Here is a 13,665-nt window from a genome sequence, read left to right on the forward strand (position 1 = left end):
TCTGTAGACCATGTGTCAGCTACATGAACTTAAGCATGTGTTTAAAATCCCTTTGACTCCAAGCAGTTTAAGCGTATACTTACAGTTACATGACATCCCATATAGGGACCACAGTGCAGAGGGCTTTTCTCTATCACCAGTCCCTTAAGAGCATTTTAAGATCACTAGCCACAAACGGACAAACCATTTCCCTGCTGCTGTACCTCCTCGTGGGTATCACCACGCAGGTTATTACTGCTGTTGCCACAGAGACCAGCTACATTTGGACACAGGAATAAAGACAGTGCAGTTGCGAACAGGAGGAGGTTGGAAGTTGGAAAGGAAGTTGCCAGGAGTGTTTAGAAGTGTTTGGAAACTGCCTGTGTTAGAGTCAAGCCATCAGGAACACAAGGGAGGGGAAGAGAAGCAAGTCCAACAGGCTACACATCTTTCGCTTACAGAGAGCAGAGGTCCAGTTCCATGTTAGGATGACTGCTGCTGGCCTTCCTGGAGACCCTCCTCCTGTTCACCACAAATGGGCAACCCCAGAAAAGTTTTACAGACACAGCACACAAGAACCCCACAGCTTTGTGTGAGAGATGGGCTGACAACTTGTTTGTACCATTGCAGCACTGAACAAAATGCCAGTTCATCCCTTGCTTAAACATACACTAAATTTACTCAAACATTTCAGCAGAAGCCACAGAAGGGGAACAAGAACTGCTCTCTTGATAACAAGATTCAGATGTGAGTGCTCTTAATTCAGAAGCAATGTTTATTGTCTACGATTAATCTAAACTACTCTCAAAGTATCAATACTAAGTAAGGCTTTGAAAAGGAAAATAGCTGCATATATGCAACAAATTACTTTTTTTCAACATAAAAAGGTTGTTCCCAAGCAGAGACTCAGGACACCATTTTTTGCTTAGATGCAGGGAAAAAGGAATGGACACACTTCTGTCAAGCCTGTATAACGCTAGCAAAGGCAAAAGAGTTCATCCTGCTATTATTTCTGGATAGGAACAGAACAGAGCACAGACAAGTTGCTTAGAAGCTCCAATTACAGCTTATGCTACTGTTGTTTACCAGTCTTTTACAATGACGAACAAGTGGCTGTGTTACTTTTAAGTCAGAACTGAACAAATGCCTTCTTAGGAGGTTTGCAGCCACCCTCTCATAAACTGCACTCACTCTTTTAGCTAACAAGAAAAAGTATCTGTGCGTAAACACTACACACCCCTTTCCACAAAGGAAAGCCTGCACACCCCTTTCACCTTCACCAAAATGCAATTTCATTGCTTGTATACACTGCTTTGAATTTTAGATTTTTTTTTTTCTTCAGAATAGGATTTTGAAAGCAGTGCAGCAACACACAGGTATAAATACACTGAGAATCTATACAGTAACTAAGAATACCAAAAACTCAAGGGGACATTTCCTAGGAAACTGAGGCACTTCTGCAAATCCATCTTCATGGTTTCAAACTCTTTATGCAGCATAATGGCAGTCACTCCTGATGGCAGCTGAGTTTCAGTGGGAGATAGTGCAGGTCCTTTACAGCTTGCAAACTATTAACTTTGTTCAGTCGTTCAGCATTTGCCTGTGAGAAAATGGTCAATGAAGAAAAGGAGGAGGAGGAGGAGGTGAAGGAGGCTAGGTTTCCAGGCTGCTCCCATGTCCATCAGCCCACTTTGGTGACCCATTTTCTCTCTCACCACATGTCTGCCCTATCTGCCTGATACTGAAAAGCCTTCGGGTCGAGCCTGCCTCTTGACACATCTTGGATAATTTCCTGTACTGTGGGGTGACTGCCTCGGTTGACTTGTTAACATTGCTCTACAGAAATAAATCAGAACTGGTGACAACATCTAAAAAGAATTCCAGAGACAAAAAAACCGAGAAAAATCAGGCACCCCTAAAACAAGAACGCTTGTTCTAGTCTACATGCTTACATGCTGTAGTTTACTGGAAAGCACTTCCAACTGTTACACTAAAAACATAAAGGCTCCTGAAAACTTAAACCTTTCAGGTTCCCCTTTCTGCTTAAGATTCTGATCTTGAAATTTAGGTTTCACCAAACAGCAATTTTCAAACCCTCAATAAAAGATATTTCAAGAGAAACACAAGACTTCAAGTCTTCTTATTCCCCTCTAACACCCTTATGATACATCAGGCGATGTGTTTCCCACCTTGTTGGTGCCGGATCTGCAGAGGATGGGGCATTTGGTAAAGCCTCTGTCTAAGCCTCCACTAAAGTTGCAGCAGGTAAGAGCTCTCCATGAGCCATACTCTTCAAGAAAACCAGAAGAAGATTCAACAAATAACAAGCATGTTAATTCAGACACAGAAAAGTCTAATGGCTATTAAAAATACAAGCTGCCATTTTACAGGGGCCAACAGATGGCTAGTAAGAAAACAGCCCAAGTGGTCGTTAGCTGGTGACTGCTCAGAGGAGCATCATCAGCTGCTCCACGTCCCTTCCACCCTCGCAAGGCACCACTGCACATGCTGTGGCATAGTGTGCAATAGCTGGCATTGAGAAGGCCTTTGAGTGTGGTTCTCAGCAAAGATGCACATCTTGTAAGGCCAAAAGGAAGCATCTGATTATCTAGACTGTTACAGCATTTTGGAAAAGGTACGCAAAAGCAAGCATGCTTTGAGGCTGTGGTCAACACCACCACACAGAGAGGAGCGCCATGTAATTCAAAACAACTGATAAAGGAACTTATGCTCACAGCTTTTATTTCCTCTTCTCTGTGATTTTCTCATCTTCCCACTCTAACACCAAGTGATAAAAAGTTACCTTCATTTAACGATGTGAAGCTCCATCCCTCCTCCCCTCACATCTCTCTTGGCCCAACCTCCTTTCTTTACCGTACTGTGCTTGCAAAACTAAAACACAACCATATGGCTTTTGGCAGAGCTGACTCCAAGTCCAGTAGGTATTTTGTTAGCCCTGAACGTCCGTCCACAGAACAGATGTGAATGCAGCGCTGAATTCCCAAGGAGCTTCAAGGAGTCACCGAAAAAAGGGGAAGGATCACATCATATGGAATAGCAGAACTTCATCTGTTACAACTTAGGATTGCCAAATGCAGCAAACACTTGGAAGTCACCCAAGCCAGTCATTCTATTTAAAGCACACATGCCAAAGAAAATAAAAGCAGAGGTTGATGTCTTCATTTTGACAGACGGAAAACTTGTTCTCCCCATTCCCTCTTCACACCCACTATCACAAGTTTATTTTAAGTGTTAACACTATCTTCCAGATTTGAAAGTGCAAAGAAAGGAAATGTACTGAGCACCGTACATGAGGATAGGAAGTGTGCAGGCTCCATTTTCCAGATGGGCTGCAATGGAAAGAGACTAAACTGGTATCATCTGAGGGTGTGGGTAAGGTGTTAAGAATCAAAAGGTCCTGCCCCTTCTCAGTTATAGGACAGTAAGTCACTATAGACTAAAGAAGTGGAAAGATTCATTCCATTTAATTTTAGTTGAATAATTTCAGTGCTGTGGTAGGCACACAGGATTCCTAAAAGGCCAAGAGGCAGACCTTCAATTGAGCAGCATTGGAAGTATCACTTCTGGGAGCAGAGCATTCTAACATAGGTGCAGGGCTTTGCTTTACCAATTTTCTTTCTTCCATTTTTACATCATTACCAAATTTGATCTCAACAGGGTTAACAGCAGATGTGAACTGAACAGTAATTTCCTGCGCCTGACTTGAGAAATCTGAAAGCAAACTGCTCCCGGAACATCCAGCCTTTCCACAGGATCCCAGCGCTGGCACTCAAAACCTCTAATCACTTCTGAAAATCTTGAGCTAACTTCATTTCCTAATGCAGAAACACACTTGCATCATCTGGCAGAAAAGCAATGTGCATGAGGTAGCATGTGTTAAAGCCATTCTCCATTCCCAATCAGCAAACGATACAGCTTTATTACAGCTCCAGCCAGATGTTCTCACCTCTCTATGCTCAAAATTTTGCACTCTGGAGGTCCCCTCATGCAGCCCATGCTGGTATCTGCTCTGCCTGACCACTGAAGCCTGCCGGGAAATGAGAGTTGCCTGCTGCTTAAACCACAGGTCTGTGGATCCACATGAGAACACCTGCAATAAAGGGGTTCTAAGTTCTCTTTGCCTTTGCAGTACAAGTTCAAAATTTCACATGAACCAGTATATTCTACAGGTTTTTTTTCCACCATTCATGCTGTAAAGTTGGTAAGGGCTGGGAAGGCAAACTACAGTACAGTCACAGCAGGCACTGTCACGTTCCTCACCTTGAAAAGCAAGTAGTTCTCAACTGATCCAGTACATGAAAAATATCGTTTCTGTAGGTAAAAATTCAAGAGGAATGGCTGATGAACAGCAGACAAGGGAAATCAAGTAAGCAAGCAAGCAGGTTTCCTTCAGACCTCTTATCACTGAGGGGGAGAGGGAGTCAGATTAAGTCTCCTCTAATTAGAAAGGCATTTAAAGGAAAGCTAGTGGGTCTTTTGGGAAATGAAGTGATGGAAAATATATAGCCCAGCTTATTTTCCATGGACTAAATTTAGTGATAGTAGGAACAACCACACAGTATAGCATCTTCTCTGGATGTCTTTGAGGAAAGAACCAATGAACCAGTGTTGGTCTGGGCACAGAAAGGTGTTGGAGAGGCCAGCACAGAAGCTGGCTTCATCCTCACAGAAACACTGGTTTGAGGACTCTGAAGAAATAAAGAACTGCAGGGTTGAGCTGGATATGGTTTCCAAAATGACTCCACAAAACATTGGTATACATGATGTAAAACAAAGATATCACATGGGGAAATAGAAAAACTTACTGTTTACATCACCTTGCAAACTGTTGGGGTTTTTTTTAAAAACAAAAAGCAGAATGAGGAAAAAACAATATAAACCCATTTGTCAGGTAAGGTAAGAAAGACACAAAGCTGACATTAAAAACCAAGTACACATTGCCCCAAACATATGACTAATCAAGCATATGTTTTGGTAGCAATTCAATAAATCCACAGAAATAATATCCTGTATTCAGAATTGCAAACATTTCCCATAATTGCAGGGTCCCATGAGATGCAGGAGGGATGCAAAGAGGATTTCAAAGCAATGGAACAATCAAGTGAATAACCTACATATCTTTATTACATTCAAATGGAGAATTTTTCATTGGACAGGGTTTCTGTTTTCAACCAAGTGAATTGTTTAAAGATGATAGCGAGTCAAAAGAAAAACTCAGAGATTCTTGAAATTTCTATGTACAAAAGTATTAGGATCAGATGGCAATTACAAAGATGTCTCCAGAGTAATGCATGAAACAGATGCACTCTGTTGGACAACAGTCACCTTATTACATTTAAAATAAAATTGTACGAAATTTTCAGAATTGCCTAAAGGAATCAAGTTTTATTTCCAAAAAACACAGGTTTCTACTTGCTTAAATATGAAAAACGTCCTTTAAGTTACTTCATGCTTTGTTTAATTTGAAACTACAAAGCCCGGTGATATAATATAACCTCTCCACAGCTGAACAGAACAAGGTTAATTCAGTTTCCTTAGAAGAGTGGAAACTATATTAGCATAGCACATAGAAGAAAGGTGAAGCTGTTTTTAATGAATATAAATCAAAAGCTAACAATTTGTACAAAACAGATAAAGGAAGCAAATGGACATCAAAGCAGTATCTACAGTCAGCAGAGGTAATAATGATGTTTTAAGTATATAAGGGGCTTTAAATGTATTAGAAGCAAAAGAAATCCAAACAATACCAGCAGTATAGCTTTGAAAGAAAATGATGGAGTTGTCAAAAGGAACTTCATTGAATATATAAATGAAAATATTAAGTAGGTGTGGAGAGGGTCTCTGTGCCTGGCACCTCCAAAATGCTGTTTGCAGTTCTGGGCCCACAAATCAAGAATGAGTTCAGACTGGAGGGGTCTCAGAAGACCCGTAAGAAAAATAACAGGACTGGAAGGCGTGTTTCATGGCAAAGGGAGTCAGGAAGCTCAGTGTGTCAATAGCTTCAATCCAAAGATTAAGAAGTGATAGAAAACAAGAAAAATCAGTCCAGTTTTCATTATAAAGAGCTATTCAAGCTGGGTGCCAAAGGCTACGTAACCTCCAATGCTGGCTGTGTGCTGAAGCCTGTCAAATTCAGACAGGAAATTCACATTTCCCATCACTAGTGATTTTTAGACTGAAAGGAAATGGTTTTCTAAAAAAGATGCTTTCACGCAGTGGTTCTCCACCTGATCAGACTGCAGCCTGTCCTTGACTCACATCGCTGAGCTGAAACTGCTACAGAGGTGACAGGATTTTGCTGTCCTTGTATCACCGTCTCCTGGGCGGCCAGGAGCTGCAGCTGCCAGCACTGCCCCACAGGTCAGGCAAGGACAACAGCGCTTGCTGACCCTAACCTGAGCATCCCAACTAAAATGGCTCTACACCAGGGCACATCAGACATTTTGACTTCAGAAAGCACTACCTTATACTTTTTGCCCACAATTAATACATAATGATGTATAATCCCACCCACGTTGTTTCCGTATGTGCTTTTAGCATCTTGTATGCAGTAAAATCTGGTAAGTAATGTAACAAAGCAGTATGCGTATATTTTACAGGAGATTTTTCAAACAGACAGTTTAAACATGCATATATTTTAATGTTGTAGACTATTTCCACATTCAAATATACTAACTTAAACTGTCAGTATTTTCATAGCGAAGTCCTGGCCAACTCCTTAGGGGAGAACTGAAAGCCCAGAGATTTGTGAGACCGTGGCATTTGTGCTGTCTGTGCTCTATCCTCAGCATGAGGAAGGGCTCCGCTCCCCCTTCAGCCCCCAGCTTCCTTTAGTACCTCTCAACGGGTGATCTCAAATGTTTTAAATAATATCAATTAATTACACTTCAAATTGCCCCTAAGAGAGACAGATGTGATTATCCCCCTCTGTCATCACACCCAAGGTTAAATGGAGTCAGGAAGAGGTTAAGTGACTCTCAGGCTTCACAATCCTGCTTGACAGGGAGCAGGGCTGCAAGGTGCTGACTCCGTTCACTCAACTGCAAAACCATCAGGGCCTCAGAGGGCTCAGCACATGGCAGGATGGAACCCCCAGCATGCAAAGTGCAGAGCAGGGAATGACTTTCCAATTCCCCGTCTCTGCTTGAAATCATCACTGTCTAAATAACAGGGGTAGACACTGCCCTCCGTTACTGGTTTTTAAATGACTGCAATTCTAAGCAAGTGAAAGCAGCACATTGCACAGCTATCAAAGCAAACCCGGGAGCTTGTAGACCGCAGAGTAAAGCAAAGCCTGTTTCCACTTCAAGAGTTCCAAGTGATTAACTAGAATTAAAACAAGAATATTACTTGGTCAATCAAGGAAAGACAGGCCACAGACAGTAATTGCACAGATAAAAAGAAAATGGGTATACGGCTTAAACCAACACAATTCGTGTAGCTACAGAAGTTATTGAATCTGATCTGAGAAGGGCATTTGGAGATGTTACTGAAAGGTTAATTCACTTTTGTTCTACCAGTAGAGAACTGGAGGGCCTTTTAATTGAATATCTGGAACCAAAGCTCATTTTATGACATGACCTGACACATAGCATAATAAAATTTCCAAGACACGAGTTATTAGTAATTGAAAGGAGGGGACCTGTCCTTTGATTTGGAAAAGGTCATGAGGTTTTCAGTTAAGCATCAGGTCAACCAGGGCTTATCTTGCTACTCTTATCAATAACAGGCAACCTACTACCAATTTCACAGCCTGCTGGTGGGTTTTGTTGCGGTTTTTTCCAAGCTATCGGAACTCTTGTAGCACTTTGGGAGTATACAGAGGAGACAAGGGACACAAGACCCAAATCTTTGGAAACTACAGCCTTAGACATGAACAACTGCAATACCAGTAACAAAGTCATCAGAACAGGCCAAATTGCAAAGGTGAGAAGAGCAGAAAGACTCGGCACAAAATGCCTGGATTGTTTTATCCACTAGAAAAGGCAAGGATACGACTGACTGCAGTGAATTACAAATGACATGACAGCACTTGGCATTTGGCAACAAGCAGTCCTTAAAGAAGGAAAGCTGTACAGCAAGCCACCTCTGGACAGAAAGGGTTAAAGAACAATAGTTACATCCAGAACAAAACTTTGGTGTCAGTTCCATCGGACCTGGATTTTCCAGATAAACTGTGTCACTGGCTGACATAGCACAAAGCAAGCTGCCAACAGCGGTTAACCAAGTCAGCATCAGCTTTGGTTAACTGCAAACATAGTTAAAGAGCAAATGAAATAATTTTGCCATCTAACGCGCCAGTGGATGTAACTGGTAATCAGAAGATAAACTGCTCTGAGTTAGCAGCAGTCTCGGAGAGCGCTGGGGGAGGCACCGTTAAATTACACCTGCGCTAAGTGAGACTCAAAAGCAGCCCCTGTTATGATAACGTTGCATTACCGGAAAAAGCATCTGTCTTACTGGAAATGGGCTTGACAACAGTGTGTAAGGCATATTCATAGTTAAACATCTCCTAATGTACCCCACACAGACTTTACATGACGTTGCACCAACAGAGCCATGCATCTGTGAGGAGAGAATGCGCTTCCCTCCTCTTCCCCTTCTCACAAGCCTGAACTGTTTATGTACAGGTATACACACATCAATTCAAGCAGCTGTAACTTTTTAGGGTTACAACAGATTTAAAGCATAAATACTGTTTTACAGAACAAGAGGTGCTGGATCACCCTGACAAATTTTAGTTTAATGCTACAGTTCCAAGACAGCCACCTCTGAGCACTTCCATCACGGCTACACGCAGTCCTGTGAAGTGCCTCAACTTCTGAGTTGAGAGCAGTTAAAACTGTTATCTCGGTGCTAATTAATAAACTTGACGCAAACACCAGGGCTAAGAGCAGTTCTGCCAGCCTGATTGCAGAGGCCACCCTATAAATCCATCCTTTATCAAAACCAGCCTGTTAATGGGCTCTGCAGCATCAGCACTATTTACACCGACAGGAATGCACCTCACTAACATGAGCCTGTAGCAAGAGCACCACTAATGCAGCAGAGAAACCAGTTAGCAGCAGAGCTAACATATCAAAATTCTGCACTGCCAGCCCACGCAGGATTTAAAGCCTCATTATCAGAGGGTCCAGACCTCGCTTCTGCCTCAGTCAACAACCAGAAAATCCTTCCTGCAAGGGTTTTTGCCTTGAAACGGATTCTTTCTGTTGAGCATGTTTTTAATAATTTTTTGATAGCTTAAGCTTCATTTACAAACATGCACATTTTGTTCAGACTCTTTGATACAGCCTCCTAATGAAAACTTAACAAGATGTGCTTGCAAGCGATGGGAAAACCTCTTGATGGGAGCCAGTCCGAGGCCCTCATGGGACACTGAATTCATCTGTGTTGCTGCTTTGCTCAGTGTATCTGGACCCATTAACTCAACTGTTGAGTATTTTAGTCCCCTCTGTGCATCCTTCACACAGAACTACACCGCTCAGGTCTGCTCAGCACCAAGACCCAGACTGGCCATCTCAGGCCCAGCAGCCATGGGCTGCGGCCTTATGGTCAGTCAAAATTGCCATGTTTTGTTACAGCAGTCCAACTTAGCCAGAACACAGCATTATCTCACCAAAACATCCTGTGCAAAGGCTGAGAGATACGGTACAACCAGCTTTGTCCCAGCTTACTTCAACAAATGGGAAGGACGAAAAGGAAACATTTCCCCTTTCTTAAGAACAGCTTTTTGATGACAGCTTGGGTCCCACGAGCAAGTTAGCAGGGCTGGAGGAGCATACTGGCCCTCCTGGCCGTTAGCACTAATAGCCAAAACACCGTCTGCACCCACACTGCACATAGTGCAACCCACTCTGACAAGGACTCTTTTTGGTCGCTGTATATTCCTCAATGCATAACTTGGACAGAAGAAACTGCAGTTTTTATTGTGAAAGGACAGAGAAAGAGCATACCAGGATATAGACCGATTAATATTTCGAGTAAAGCCTGTGGGTAAAATTAATGCAGGTTTGCTCTAGCTCTCAGCATTTTATGCACTGCTGCTGAAACACACAGGGATGGGCAGGACTGATTTAGTCAGAACTGAAAACACATGATCCCTACTTCATTTCTTACTGCTGAACAAATCCCTATCTGATTTCTTACTTTCTTCTTACTGATGGCCAGGAGATGACCCATCAGACAGTGATGATGTCAAGACTCCTGCTTGACTTGGAAGTTGAAGAACTCTGTTTTACATCAGAACAATACCCAGGTACCATCTTGCACTAACAGCTTAGAAGAACACACAGCCTTTTAACGGCTCAAACACCATCCCAAAGTCTTCTGTGATTTCACCAGGTGCAACACAGATTATGCAACCTCATTCATTTCTTCCAGTCCTAAAAGAAAAATCCTACAAAAAAATTACATGAAGACTCAAGGAGGCTGACATGTCTTAATTGCACATCCTCTTGCTGCAGTACAGCCACTTACTTAATACAAAACCACCTTATTAAAATCATTTTCAGTACAGTTTATTTCTGTGTGTTCTTTGGGTAACCCCTGTGGGTCAGGCTTCACCAGAAAATAACCTTTTCCAGCTCACAAAAATAATTTCCAATGAAGTGAAAGTTTCACTACTGAACGGAGAACCAGAAATCAGCTCCCAGCAAAGTATTTATTAAAAATACCCATTCTGTGAACCCTGTTGAGTCCCACAAATTGAGGCCATTTGGCAAGTTAATAACATTGGTAACTGCCACCCTTATGAACCATTAAAAGGGAACATTTTCCCCCTATTATTTTTAATTGCTGCTGAAAGTCTTTATTTTTTAAGAACACTTATTACCTTCTGTTTTTATAAAAATAGGAACTGAATGAATTTGCTCAGTGTCGAGCCTTTCCACTAAAAGTGACTGATCTAAAAAATAAGTGCCCCCCTCCCATCATTTGGGCCTGTTAATGACTGGTCTATTATATATAATTTCTGTTTCTGACACAGCTGATTCATTTGTAACCTCTTTGGAGGCAGCAATGTTGACCAAAAAATGATATGAATGTGTTTTCATGTGTTGGTGCCCTGGTTTGGCTAAAACAGGACCATTTCTCCTTTCAGTAGTTTTTTCATTCAGTTAAGTTTCTAAGTAACTGCACTTTCTGAAGTTGGCTACATGTCTTTCAGACACTGTCTGCTTTCAGAAGTGATAATGCTTGATGTTTGTAGTTGTTATAAAGTAATGGTATGATTGGTATGCAGAAAGGCCCATATTTATATTTATTCCTGTGGAGACCAAGGTCACTGCTGGCTTTCTTATGTTCCACAAGCCAAAAGACATAAAAGTGTTGCACCTGTGGGAAAGTGTGGACAGGACAGATGACCCCAGCTGACCAAAGGGATATCCCATACCATATGACATCATGCTCAGCAATATAAAGCTGACGTCATGCTTAGCAATATAAAGCTGGGGAAAGAAGGACGAAGTGGGGGACATTTGGAGCGATGGCATTTGTCTTCCCAAGTAACCGTTACGCATGATGGAGCCCTGCTTTTCTAGAGATGGCTGAACACCTGCCTGCTGATGGGAAGTGGTGAATGAATTCCGTGTTTTGCTTTGTTGGCGTGTGCGGCTTTCACTTTACTTATAAAACTGTCTTTATCTTAATCCACGAATTTTTACTCTTTCTTCTGATTCTCCTCCCCATCCCACTGGGAGTGGAGGGGAGGAGTGAGTGAGTGTCCGTGTGGTACTTAGCTGCCGGCTGGGGTTAAACCACAATGGTTGGTCTCTCATTCTTATGAGGCACAAGCGGACAGCTTCTGTTTCTGTGCAAGAATTAATAGTGGGTGTTATTAAGCCTTTCCTATTTAGAGAAAATCAGAACTCGATGGGAACGGTAAAAAACCCCAAAACTAACAAAACAAAAACAACCCCCCAAACAAAAAAATACTGTGTATTTAAAACTCCAGTGTTACTATCCCTAGAAACACAGCATTGCTGTGGTTGGAAGGCACTTCTGGAGATCATCTAGTTCAACTCTGCTGTTCAAAACAGGGTCAACTAGAGCAGGTTGCCCAGCACTGTGTCCAGTTCGATTTTGAATACCTCCAAGGATGGAGGCATCACACCCTCTCTGGTAAACCTGTTCTAGTGTTCAACCACCCCCACAGCAAAAAAAACCAAAACAAAACCAACACACACTTCCTCTTATGTTTAAGCAAAATTCCCTGTGTTTCAACTTGTGCCCATAGCCTCTTGTCCTGCCCCTGGGCACTGCAAAGAAGAGTCTGTCTCTGTCTTCTTTACCCGCCCCCATTAGGCACTTATGCATACTGACAAGATCTTCCTGATCCTCCTCTTCTCTGGGCTGAACAGTCCCAGCTCTCTCAGCCTCTCCTCATATGTCAGATGCTCCAGACCCTTAATTACCATCATGGCCCTTCACTGGATTTGCTCCAGTATGTCAACATCCTTTCTATACTGGGGAGCCTAGAACTGGACACAGCAATCCAACTGTGTCTCACCAGTGCTGAGCAGAGGGGAAGAATCAGCTCCTCTGACCTGCTTGAGATGCTCTGCCTTTGCAATCAAGGATTCCCATCTATGGAGTCTGCATCCCCATCTCTGAATTGTTTCTACAAGACCAGAAAAGACCTAGCATAAGTTTGAAGGAACATCACCCAAGAATAGCTAAAACTTCATGGTCACATCACCAAATTATGACACCAAAAAGGCATATTAAATCCCAGGGCTGAACAAGGCAGAAGAGGGAACCACATGAGTTTCAGTTACAGAATTAATTACAGACAGTCATTAACTTGGTATGGGTCTTCGCACTGGCTCAACAAGAAATTCCATGTAGGACTCCAAGGGCTTCTCTGGACAGAAGTTCGCGTTAAAAACACAGCACACTCCTGAAGAACTATCTGCATCTTCCTCTTTCACTGAAAAATGTTCACCAGGCTTCAATCACTTTTCTTTATTCCCTTCATTCAGTTTCAGTAATTCACCAAAAAAATCTCCAACTGAAAAGACATGTTATCTACTGGAGATTTGTTGCCCTTTGTGATTCTGATAACTAATCACAACCAACTCCTATTTTGCACAGTTTTCAGTGTTATAGTAGTAGGAGGTCAAAACTTAATGCATTGGCAAAGTCAAATCTCAGTTATCTGGGATAACGGAGTGGAGAGAGCACATAAAAGCAAAAATGCAGATAAAACACATTCAGATAAGCTACATGAACAAACAGTGAGGACATAAGAGAAAGAACAAAGAAAAAGCAGTGTGTTGACCCCAGAAGAGGCACTGAGGCAAACTGGTCAGTCCAGGATGCTAGGCATTTGATGCTGTGAGTCTTGAAACAAGCTCTGGAAGTAAACTACAGACATGCAGCTAGTGTACTTCTGGCCATAGCTGCTTAAGCATTGCAGTTTAACTGGGCTAGGCTGGATCTATTCTTGTCCATTTGTCTCACTTCCAGATTTGGTCCACAGCCCCCCAAATCCTCATCATCCACATACCAGGCTATGTGTGTACACCAAACCATACTCAGACTAGCTGTCTCCTCTCCCCATTTCTGGATGAAGCCAAGCAGTTACAAAATGAAACCTGGAGTAGCTGGCGGTATCCAGTAGTCCAAGGACTGGTCTACGGATAATACAGACACAGATCCCATAAA

General features: G+C 42.3%; 1 protein-coding gene across 1 annotated transcript in view; it reads right to left on the bottom strand.

The window, feature by feature from the left end:
- PDIA5 (protein disulfide isomerase family A, member 5) overlaps positions 1-13,665 on the bottom strand; it is a 66,433-nt gene that overhangs the window by 12,961 nt on the left and 39,807 nt on the right. The window lies entirely within an intron of this gene.

Source organism: Cariama cristata, unplaced genomic scaffold (assembly GCF_000690535.1).
Source record: "Cariama cristata isolate BGI_N322 unplaced genomic scaffold, ASM69053v1 scaffold4732, whole genome shotgun sequence".
Lineage (NCBI taxonomy): Eukaryota > Metazoa > Chordata > Aves > Cariamiformes > Cariamidae > Cariama > Cariama cristata.